Genomic DNA, 12,654 nt, shown 5'->3' with positions numbered 1-12,654 from the left:
CCCAACGCACTTATAGTGACACTTTGTCAGTTAAAAATGCAAGTTGTTACAGTGTTAACATGTTTGGTAATACCTAAACCGTCATAAAAAGAGTATAATGATCTATTTGACAATGACATCAATGTCATTCCTGTCGAGTGATCACTCCCATCACCTGTCATACGAACTACATGTTCTGATCTGACCATTCCACCAGTGACCACCGAATTTTATCCATGGAATTAAGGAAATTGTAAAAAGTTTGTCGGTTAAAAAAAATCAACATTGTTTCGAACTTTTGGAATTTAATTGAACATTGTATACTGTATTAGGACTTGTTATCCGGAATGACGCATTTTATATCTTTAGTACCGACTTATTTGATCTGCATAATTTTGATAGGTAAGTATTACATTTATTATGAAACTGTTTAAAGTTAAAGGGTATGAATATTAAACATATTTTGAATACATTGCATAATTGATGATAACAGTATATATAGGTTTAACCACAAGTATACAGAGATATTCAAATATTACAGTTGAACAGAATTCTTAACTTTTACTAAAACATGTTTCATACCACGTTTTTTTTTATAATCTGTGTTATTTACATTTTTACTTAGAAAGTACAATTGAACCCGTCTACATTCTCGTTGAGGTTCTGATATTGCGATATTACCACTATGATATTATTGAAAGATATGTTTATAACCTATATGTTGTTTCACTGCCATTTTTAATCGATGTGTTCGTTGTTTTAGGAGCTCTATCCAATAAATCGGAAGTACTTCCACGAGTTGTACCTTTATAAACCTTATATATTCCCTAGAAAATGCTATCAGTAAAGTTGTTACTTTTATGTTATAAGTAATTTTTTTAATTTTTATGCTATAAGTAAAGTTATAACTTTTAGGCTACAAGTAAAGTTGTTACTTTTAGGCTACAAGTAAAGTTGTTACTTTTATGCTACAAGTAAAGTTGTTACTTTTATGCTAAAACTTAAAGTAAAGTTGTCACTTTTGTACTAGTTTGGCTTTATAAATATTTTGATATGAGCGTCACTGATGAGTCTTATGTAGACGAAACGCGCGTCTGGCGTATTAAATTATAATCCTGGTACCTTTGATAACTATTTACACCACTGGGTCGATGCCACTGCTGGTGGACGTTTCGTCCCCGAGGGTATCACCAGCCCAGTAGTCAACATTTTAGTGTTGACATGAATATCAATAATGGGGTCATTTATAAATTTCCTGTTAACAAAACATTGAATTTTACGAAAAACTAAGGATTTTCTTATCCCAGGCATAGATTACATAGCCGTATTTGGCACAACTTTTTGGAATTTTGGATCATAAATGCTCTTCAACTTTGTACTAGTTTGGCTTTATAAATATTTTGATATGAGCGTCACTGATGAATCTTATGTAGACGAAACGCGCGTCTGGCGTATTAAATTATAATCCTGGTACCTTTGATAACTAATTATGCTATAAGTAAAGTTGTTACTTTTATGCTATAAGTAAAGTTGTTACTTTTATGCTATAAGTAAAGTTGTTACTTTTATGCTATAAGTAAATATGTTTCTTTTATGCTCTGAGTAAAGTTGTTACTTTTATGCTATCAGTAAAGTTGTTACTTTTATGCTACAAGTTAAGTTGTTACTTTTATGCTATAAGTAAAGTTGTTAAGTAAAGTTGTTACTTTAATGCTATAAGTAAAGCTGTTACTTTTATGCTATAAGTAAAGTTGTTACTTTTATGCTACAAGTAAAGTTGTTACTTTTATGCTATAAGTAAAGTTGTTACTTTGAAGATTCGAGTTTTGAGGTTAAAGCAACAATTAAAAACTGAAACCTGCTCAAACAGAGCTAATGTAGCATTTAAAGGATTTGCGGTCCCAATCTTTTAGATTCTATAGCAATAAGAAATTTCAGGTAGCATCACGTGTCCATAATTATATTCCAATGTTCACTGTGAAATGCCATTTTAATGCTTTCTGTTTTTTTCGTTTTTTCATAAGATTGAATTTCCCTGGATCCGATGCACGTTTAAAGCAAAATTTATTTTTTAATGTTTTATTGACCCATTTGTTGTGGATTTTAATAGCACAAATAAATCATAGCCTTAATTCTTTAGTTTGACTTTCGGAATGCAATTTGATATCATACAGTTGGAGACAAGTGACAACCCTGGTGAACTGTATAGAAAATAGTTTAAAGGAATATATTATTAAATACATTTCACGTCTTTTAATTCGTTACTTATAACCTTCTATCCACACCTAAGATTATTATGTAGTGTCGGTACAAAACAACCTCTTCACGTGTTTTATCGATACTAAAATTTGCCATTACTTGGCCATATCAGAGTTCTCACACTTGTCACCGTATTACGTTTCAATACACGAAATCACGTGACGAAATTGTGTCATAAAATTGTCACAACTTACACAGCTAAAGTAAATGAAACATCTACAAACAGCGGTCAAATGTCAAAATATTATTATGTCCGTCAAAAATTTCGTTCTTTTCATGTTGACACGAAAAGACCCATTGACTTGTTGATTGTCTTATTAAGAGAGATACTGCAAGACTGTATGATATATGACAGAAAATAATAAAATCTAATTTGCCAGCTTTGTAAGTCAGAAGACATCAAATCAAAGTGTGTGATCGTATGTTGCTGTTACATAATGTTAGTTTTTCGTTTATTGTTTTATACAGAAAGCAGGTTGATAGTTGTCTCGTTTAAATATTTTTACATTTGTCATACCAGGTAACTTTTTGCTTACTATGGAGAATGGCTTTTGCTCATTGTTAAAGACCGTACTTCTATACAGGCAATCATACCACATCTTGCTATTGTTATGTTAACCTAAGAAATATCAGGAATTTCATTTAGCTTCTTCAATCCGGTAATACAGAAAGGTATTTCAAAATGCATTTGCCTTTCCTATTAAATCGTCCACAAACAGCGTTATATTAAATGAGCGTCATATTAAACAAAACAAAACACATATTTTGGACAAATATTATTTGATTGTTAATGAATGGCGACTACGATTAGTCTGCAATGACATTTATTAACATCTCCTGGTCAAATTCATCCACATAAGACTTCAATGTTGTTTATTGTTGTAAAATTAGCCTACAGATATATGGTTAAATATATAATATAGAAGGTGTAAAGTTGGTATGCTCGTATGTGTTTTTATGTATCACTAACGTATCTACTTTTAAAGTTATTTCAATTACATATCTTTTATAAGCTAAACACACCACGTTTGCTCTTTTCTTGCATTCGAATGCTTTTTTTTTTGCATATCAAGAATAAGGATAATTTGTTTATAGAAAAACCGCCAAGATTTTAAAAAGTAATTCTTTTATAACTTGCAAAAGTAGAAACATTTTATTTTCTTCGCTGTAAAATTATTTAGTTTTTTGCGTAAAAAAATAAATCCCAATTTAGTATATTTTGTGTGTACACAGTTAACTTATTGTAAGAGTGTTTCCACTCACATTGACAGACCAGTAAATCACATAAATGTACATATGTTAATTGAGAAATTGATCAATTTACATAGTATAATTTATTGAATTGTCCTAAAACTTGTACTTCCATTTACTGTATTGTCCTAAAACTTGTACTTCGATAATAAGATAAAACTTAGTTACATATTGCTTCACGCATTTACAAAAGCAACGCTAAAAAACTCAATATTTGAATACGCATCATCATTACTGACGCTAACCTTGAAACGACGCTCTGACACTTGAGATGGGATTATTCAACGTATTATGATCCTTGTACCAATGTTGTTGTAGGAGACCAACACCAGGAGATTATTTTCCGAAGGAGTGAACATATTGTACACCTTCTAAATTCAGTGAAACGTCACAAAGTCATCAGAGATCCTCATTCTTCTTTGAAATGCAAATTTTGCTGCAAAACGGAGAAAGTTGATGAAAATAATTCTTCAATTCATCCTTCAATATGGTTAATAATTGCATTTAGAGCGTTGAAAATAACTACATGAAAATTCTTATAAAACAATAACAAGACTTGAAAACATATTTAATACAATCGTGTTTGTTCCAGCTGACATAGCTGCTAACGATGTTGTTGTTACTTGACATACGTACTACACTGAGATACTCTAAAGTTAGACGTTCATAAGTAAGATAGTTCCAAGGAACAAAATGGCAACTGAACACGGTTACATAATGATGAAACTGAAAGATTTTAAAACATTACACAGTGGCACTTTTTATTAAGGTCCATTCATTTGATATTTATCACATTTAGGCTTGAATTATCCTTCACATCATTTTGTTTTGCTATTTTTTTTTTATCTCAATTGTAGCCAGTCATAAAGTCATGTCTTCCCGAATGGCGAATGGTGAAAGACTCTTCTTTCTTAACAGACCAGCAATTTATAATCGCCTGATGATATTGTCAAAGGTTTATGAGAAGGAAATCATAACAATCGCCAACAATTTTAGTTGAAAAATGTATAAACTCTCGAGTATTCTATTAAAAAAAAACATAAAAAAGAAAAAAAAAAGATTTGTATATTGCGACCCTGTGAAGTAATAGTGGAGGCAATATAAATGAATAAAGGTAGAATTTACCCTACTTCTTTATTAAATATTCTTTATAAAATACGTATAAAACAAAAATATAAACGAATTGTCAGAGATAATTATTGACGAGTAACAAGTTTATCTATTTACATAAACAATATTTCCAATACATAAATCTATCAATACGTCCCACGCAAAGTAATGACCAAGAGAGGTAAATTCACAGACCACTCTCTGACGAAATCAGTGACATAATAATGGTTAGTATCCACATTACACATTAAAATATATAGTTTACACAGACCGTTTAGGATTATTTATATTGAATATGTTACTGTCAAACATGTAAGAAGTTTAGGTTAATCCACACATTATGTCACATACCGCTCAAATCTATTTTAATACTGAGAAGAAAATACTATCATGCATATAAGAAGTTTAAGCCACTAGCTGGTTCCCATTGATAAGTCAAAATGGTAGTCAATATCTTTGTTAAGTATTTTTCGAATTTTAGTTATTGGGGTTTGTTTTATTTCTAATTTTAGGCATACAACACTGCACATCATTGGTTCTTATGCCTTGGTCTACAATGAATTTGTGTATGCCCTAATAATAATAATAATAATAATAATAATAATAATAATAATAATAATAATAATAATAATAATAATAATAATGATAATAATTATAAATTCTTTATTTAAAAAAGGTAACTCATTTAACATACAATTGTTAATCTCACACAAGGCTTTCACACATTTAAATGAATAATTCAACAATCAATGCATATAGCACAATAATCAATAGATATGTACAAATTTTCAAATATATATACACAAGCATGAAAACAGACCGTAGAACTAGCATGGCAAGGTCCTATTCCCTATCGAGAGACATTTTGGCTGAGTTTACTTTCGCACGATGGTTGTATGTGCATAGCAGGAGACGATTACCATGTGAACACTGATGTCAGTCATGTCATTCGATTCTCTCGTGTTTTGTTTAATACTTTAAATTGTATACACACATAAATAAATAAGGAAAAAAAGTCAAAATTAATTTGCCAAGAGTCACCAATTAACACTAAAATAATTTAGACGATAATATCAACAAAACATCGTAGCAATATTTCCATATAGGCGCCCAATGTTATTTTAACAATTGTGTAACTCTTTAGTGGGACTGCCTAAAGTTTTCGCGTGTCTGTAAAATGTCGATTTGTGTCGTCTCGGTCTCTATATCAAACTCGTAGGTTATGATTTTTCTAGATCAGGAATTTTACTCCTTTGATTCCAAATTTAACACTTAACATTTTATCTTCTACTTGATTTTTACCAATCATTTTTCATATCTAATAGATACCCCTCTTTTTTGCAAAAGTTTCCGCAAACGGTCCTACAAGACATGGAATTTATTTTCGGCATCATTACATTTTCGATAATGACGATAAATAAATCTGTCAAACAAGTAAAATATTGATACTAAAGCATAAATATTAACCCATATTTTATATCATTTCTGACAAATGTTTATTTCTAGGTTAAAACGATGTGTAACAATGGACTTTTTGGTGGAAACATAATGATAAATAGGATATATAAAGGCTTATATATTTTTTAAAATAATATGAATAAATGATATAATTTCTTTCCTTTTTTACACACACAAACACATTTATATATAAATTAAGCTCAGATAAATAAAAAATCAGTATATATGACAATACCAGCAAGAAAAGTTTCAAGATATAAAGGGGAACGGAAACCTTTTTACAGAGTACATTTTGAGTCCCTTTTTGGATTTATAGATCTATATCTATTTATGTCTCTTTATGTTGTTATAACGTTTGGATCTTTCTTATTCTTATTAAAAAGTCATCCAATAGGACATCCCTATGTAAATAGTTTAAAGAAGATTGAAAACAGCTTCATCCTTTGTTGCTTAACAAGTGATAGCGTTTAAAACAATCATATTGACGACGTATTTCCAATACAATGGCAACTGTAAATCTTTTGTAGATTTATATAAATAGCACCACTTTAAAGCATTGCATGGGCTTTATAATTGTTATATTGTCATTTGCAAATGCTTAAATATTCAAATGACAGTTATTCTCTTATAAATATCACACAAAAGCTTTATTACTTTATTTGCTTACTTAGCGACATTACACCTTCTGGATACAACATATTTACTACGTTTGAATGGTTCTGAAAGAAAGGAAATATGAGATTTTATGTTTCAGAATATGGGAATATCAAAATGTTGTAGAACCTCAACCTCACCACAACAATATTGTTTGTACCACATCTCCATAGTTAAAAGACGTTAAACCACAAAACGTGATTTAAAATTGTTTCGTATGTTATGTTTTATGATATTTGTTTCTCAACTGACATTTGCGTTTTGTTTTTTTGTTGTTGTGAACTATAAATATTTTTTTAATTTCACATTCACCACATCTTACAGACATACACATTGATGAATTAAAAATTATTTATAATCTAAAGTTCCAACTCCCTCAGTCAAAGTTGATCCACAATTCATTTGGAATTTTTTACTGTCCCTTTTGGTCAACTCGCTCTTAACGCGTCTACGTATTTTAACATCAATGACATTCAAATGTTAAGGTTTGAGCTTAATCTAGAAAAACGTTTAGACACACATTGTGTTGTTTAGTCTTTAGTTTTCTATGTTGTGTTTTAGTATTTAGTCCTGGTATCTATGATGAGTTTATTTATAAACTGTTTAGCCTCTGGTCGTTTTTCATATTTTCCCATAACATAGTAATTTTTCGAAACATGAGTTTGGACATCTCTTTGGTAACTGTCGCCACTTTTTTTTTATAAAATGCTTTTTTGATATTTATACTTTAAAACTACTTTTCCCAATGAAATATGTTTCGTGTTTACATGTTTGAATTAATAAGGTTCTTTGGTATCCTTATTTTCATATACATTGTTGTATCTTTGACTAACTGATCTTATGAAATAGAAATAGTCTTTGATGACAGATCAGATACACAAATTGTTTATCGTTTGTGTTAACACCTTAAGATATCAGCGATGACCACAAGCAAAAAGACTACATTTTTTGTTAACTCTATATGCATTTATTTTTATAAAATTTAACAAACTCTTCCCACTTTCTTCCATTTTGAAATTAAACAGCCATCATATAAAACGTATAGTATGATTAAGTATGAAATGAGTAATGGTAGATTGGCTTGAACTCTAAAGTAAAAAATAGTTGATTCATATTGATTGGAGTACTGGTTGATGTTTTTCCAGTGCTTTATAAATAAAACAAACTGTTACAGAAAATCATAGTTCTGTTCTGTTTTATATGCACACTGGTCTGTACCGAAATCAGAGTAAAATAAAATAAGTTTATTAATGAAATGATCATATATAGCATATACAGTATGAACAATTATTTGATTAAACAAATTGAGAGCTAATTATCGGAAGTGTGGAGAAAAAATCAAACGCTGAAAAATCATAAATATTTTGAGGAAATTACCGTTTACATTTAAACAAAGTATAATTATTTGGAAAAGTAATTTAAAAAATGAGGTATTGAGGAAATTTAGACATTTATTGAGCACAAATGAGTTTAATGAAAGGTGACAGGTTGAATACAATGGTCAATTCATGTTTCCGAAATTGAGATCCATTAAAATGACCACAAATTGTTTTGTTTTCAACAATACAAATTTTAAGTGATAAAAATAGCAAAGCGTGATTAACTTTTTATAAATTGGGACATGGATGGAGAGTTGTCTCAATAAATTCTCATACCACACCTTCTTATTTATGTTGAAATGATCCATCAAATCATATGTTACGACTTTTGATATTTGATCCCGTCATACACTGTCATTGTTATTGTTAGAATATATCATTTGACAAAAAAAACTAAAATCTGAAGTGTTAAGATATATATTTTATCTCACTGAAAAAAAGAAAACAGCTAAAACCTTGATAATGATGGCCTCTTTTATAATACATTCCTTGATTAAAGATAGACTCAAAAAGATCGTTCTGTTTAAAATCACATCAGGAGGTGGAATTTTTACGTTCGATTAAAGATCGATCTTTATAAGATTGACCTTTTTTTACACAAATATAAACTTTTATTTTTTTTATACCACAGGTATTTCGATGAATGATTTATGATAACTTATTCCACACATTATAGTCATTGTGTAATAGTAATTAACATCATTTAGTATTGCCAATACATAAGATTATGACAATATTAGGAATGTACTCTTCGGCTTATTGTTACATGTCACTGAGATGTCTTTTGGGAATATTCTTAATATTTCTAAGAGCTATAAATAAGTCATCTTAAATATAAACCAAGAAAAGTGAATATATTTTATTGTCATATTTGCCAGAGACTGAGTTTCAAACTTTAAAAAATCAATTACATTGATTTGTTTTAGTTTATATCAGCTGTCCATGGTAAACATGACTATATAACTATTCCGGCATTTTGATATATAACAAAAATGATTATTACCTGAAAGTTATGTTATTATGAAATTCCCAACTTAAAATAAATGACTTGGATTAGCATAGGACATTACCTTCGGCCTTCATCTATTCATATAGCATTAACAGTTTATATTTTTATTCTTTTAGGAATTTCACAAGGGGACCGTAAGTATATTTTACGACACATAATCTGAAGTTGAATATCTGGAATACCTAAGTAATTATACTACACCAAACTCATCATTATGCATGTTATTCATGACAATGTCACATCACACCTTATTTTAGTCTAAATGCTTTTTTGTAACTCCTAGAAAAGTAAAACCAAGGCCATTACTTGATATACATTCTCAAATTATTTAATGTACTTCAGCACACATTCTGTTACCGTTAACTATCATTCCATTTGTTTTTATATTCTCGATGAAGGTAAACCGAAAAAAAACACCGCTTTAGTTGCAAAAAATGTCATAGTAATATTTTCTTTTCTTTTTTAATTTTATGTTTTCTGTTATTCTTTTATATTCACGATACGAAGTTGATGTCATTTTAATGTGATTGAACACGGTTTAAGATTCTTCAGGTGGTTTATCCTTCTAAAACTAACGCAAGACCCCCGAAAAACCAACGTATTGTTAAAAAATCACTAATATTTACACTTGTAAATACAACAAATGTTTTGTACATTGTAAGACTTTAAACGTCTATATTGCCCCAGTTATTACCCAGACTTTTCACTGTAATACAAAACTATAAAACTAATGTTTGTACATTGTGGTTAGATGTTAATATTTGATGTTCCACCGTTTTATATTGCTCTAAATGTTGTCCAATTTTTTACTGTAATAAAACCAGTGTCACACATTCCTACAAATACATCATACAACAAACATAAAACTTGTGTCCATATGAATATTTTTCAGATTTATCAAGAAACAGAACCTCTGGACGAAGTACGTAATTATGTGTACTTACTTATTTTATTGACATTTTAATAGATCAATTTACAATGTGTATTAACAGTTCAAAGATAGGGCAAATGCTTTGTAATTCAGTGAGTGGGGATATTGTACCGACAATTGGTTTGCTATAGTTGGTGTGCTTTAACTTTCACTGGTTTTCCACCAGTTGCAACCTGCACCTCCAAATGCAACTGCGTATTTACAAACAAAAAAGATGTTATATGATGGAGACAAATCTCCATAAGAGACCAAATGACACAGAAATATATATTTCATAATTTTCAAAGTTTTATCTTTATGTGATTAGTCAATGTGCAAATCCCCATGTTTAGGAAAAATGTGTCAAATGCAACACAATGAAATAACCAATCAAAACAAATTTAATGCAGAGTTAAAAGCAATAAACAGTGCCCTAAGAATACAAAAGAAACAAACAAAATCCTTTCCCGTCAACACAATACGTATTGTTTCTTTTCTGGATATAGAATTAGGAGATGTTGTGTCATTGTGATTGAGACAATCTTTCCCTAGGGACCATATATATATATATATACTTGTTATCATGCAGTTAATGTAAAGACGTCATCTGCATAGCTACAATATAATGATTCGAGCTTTACTTTCCCTGTAAAATTTGCATAGCCAAGATTTAATGTTAATTATCTGAAAAGAATCTAAGATCTAAGACTATTACAGATGACAATACTGCACTCCAACCTACATTACTGGATGGTTTGTATTTTATTCGCAGGGAGTAGTGGCCATGAACACATTAAGAAAAGATTCCGCTTCTTGCACGTTTTTGTTTGCTTTCAGTAATACCAAAATCCTGCTATATGTTTTGCACATTTTAAAAATTTTACCTGGTGAATCAAAACATATACATACATGTCTTATTAATTGAATACTCAATAAGTTTATTTTATTTCGAAAATTCTGACGTTTACACACCTATTTTTTAAACAGGTTTCACATTCTCATCACGAATTCAATAGTTACAAATCTTCGTTGTTGCTCTCCTATACTAGAAACAGTTCATGCTTTTTTTGTTTCACCTGCTTTTAAATTGGCACATCTTACGTAATGCTTTCACGTATATTACTAATATTGCTCCCCTCTGCTGTCACATGTTCAATCCTGTTTATGTTGTATATATTCTTTTATATTGATAGACATTTTGATTTCGAAGCATTCTTCAATGTTATTAAAAACAATCGATACATTTGCTATATGATGATGCTTTCGGCAAAGATTACAAAAAATCATTTCTGAATGCAAAAAGATACGTTGATAATGTAAACCCTAATATGACTTATCTTCTTTGATACATTTTCAAAGCCATGATGACTATAAATATCTGTTTAACCGCTGTTTATTTTATTGATAGTGAACACAAGAAGAGTAGATACAGAAATCCCATCAAATGCAAACGGTAAGAGTTAATACTACTTAGAATACAAGAAAAAAGCAAATGCTGGCACACATTTTTGGAATTTTGGATCCTCAATGCTCTTCAACTTTGTACTTGTCTGACTTTTATAACTATTTTGATATGAGCGTCATGGATGAGTCTTATGAAAAAGAAACGCGCGTCTGGCGTACTAAATTATAATCCTGGTACCTTTGATAACTATTGACATCCTTTCAAAATGTTGTTACTCTAACAGGATTGAATCTTGATATATAAAAGATACCGGTCACAAATAAACGGTGCAGTTTCATAACTACAAACCGGAACTAAAAATCACATCATTGTCTTCATTGTTGCCATGGAAGAATAAGAAAGTAACATATTGTATATTAAAAAGAAAATGTATTTATCACATCAGGATTATGACAGTTGTTATCCATTCGTTTGATGTGTTTGATCTTTTGATTTTGCCATTCAATTAGGAACTTTCCGTTTTGAATTTTCTTAGGAGTTCATTATTTTTGTGATTTTACTTTTTATATTAACAAAACTGAAGATCTATAATATAGCAAAAATCCCAAGACCAATTACAACAAGTATATAAACAAAACAAATCTATAAACAACTCTGAAATAATATTTGAGCTAAAGTTCAAAGTATATTCTAAAACTCAAATGTCCATATGTACTGTCTAGATATGAGAACATAACTTTCTTAAACAATTTTCATGTAAGCAATTGACACACATATGACTTGTGATACCTGATATGTATATACCGAAATGATTGTATATATTAAGTCTATGGAACTATCATGTAAGAGACAAACCTTATACATTATATATATTTAGTTTCTCAAAGTATACAACTTATTTCATTTTAGCTATAAATACACGGAGAACCAATACAGAAATCCAAAGGGTCCGTAACGGTGAGCATCAAGTTATTTTCATATATCAGAATGTTACACGATAACAAAAAGATTTGGATGTATCACTTTATCACAAGCAACGTACATATTCATAAATTATAAAATATTTCCATATTCATGAAGCACGAGAGTAGATATGGACTAATTATCTTATGACACAGTTATTTTATAGATACTCGGGAAAGATTATATTTTGTAAAATTGAAATTTGAAAAAAGACGGTTAAACTTTTACGTATACTTTATGGAGTCTTTATCGTCCGAGTATTCAGTGTTCCAAGAAT

The 12,654-nt window shown here is 29.7% G+C and overlaps 1 long non-coding RNA gene across 1 annotated transcript; it reads left to right on the top strand.

Moving 5' to 3' along the window:
* Positions 1-158: 158 nt before the first annotated feature.
* LOC139482766 (uncharacterized) lies at positions 159-12,384 on the top strand. The gene is made up of 5 exons (XR_011654945.1): positions 159-381; positions 9,216-9,233; positions 9,992-10,021; positions 11,418-11,462; positions 12,324-12,384. It is a non-coding gene; the product is annotated as an uncharacterized lncRNA (long non-coding RNA).
* Positions 12,385-12,654: the final 270 nt, after the last annotated feature.

Source organism: Mytilus edulis, chromosome 7, assembly GCF_963676685.1.
Source record: "Mytilus edulis chromosome 7, xbMytEdul2.2, whole genome shotgun sequence".
Lineage (NCBI taxonomy): Eukaryota > Metazoa > Mollusca > Bivalvia > Mytilida > Mytilidae > Mytilus > Mytilus edulis.
The sequence above is the reverse complement of the archived record's forward strand: the minus strand, read 5'-3'. Positions and strand labels throughout refer to the sequence as shown.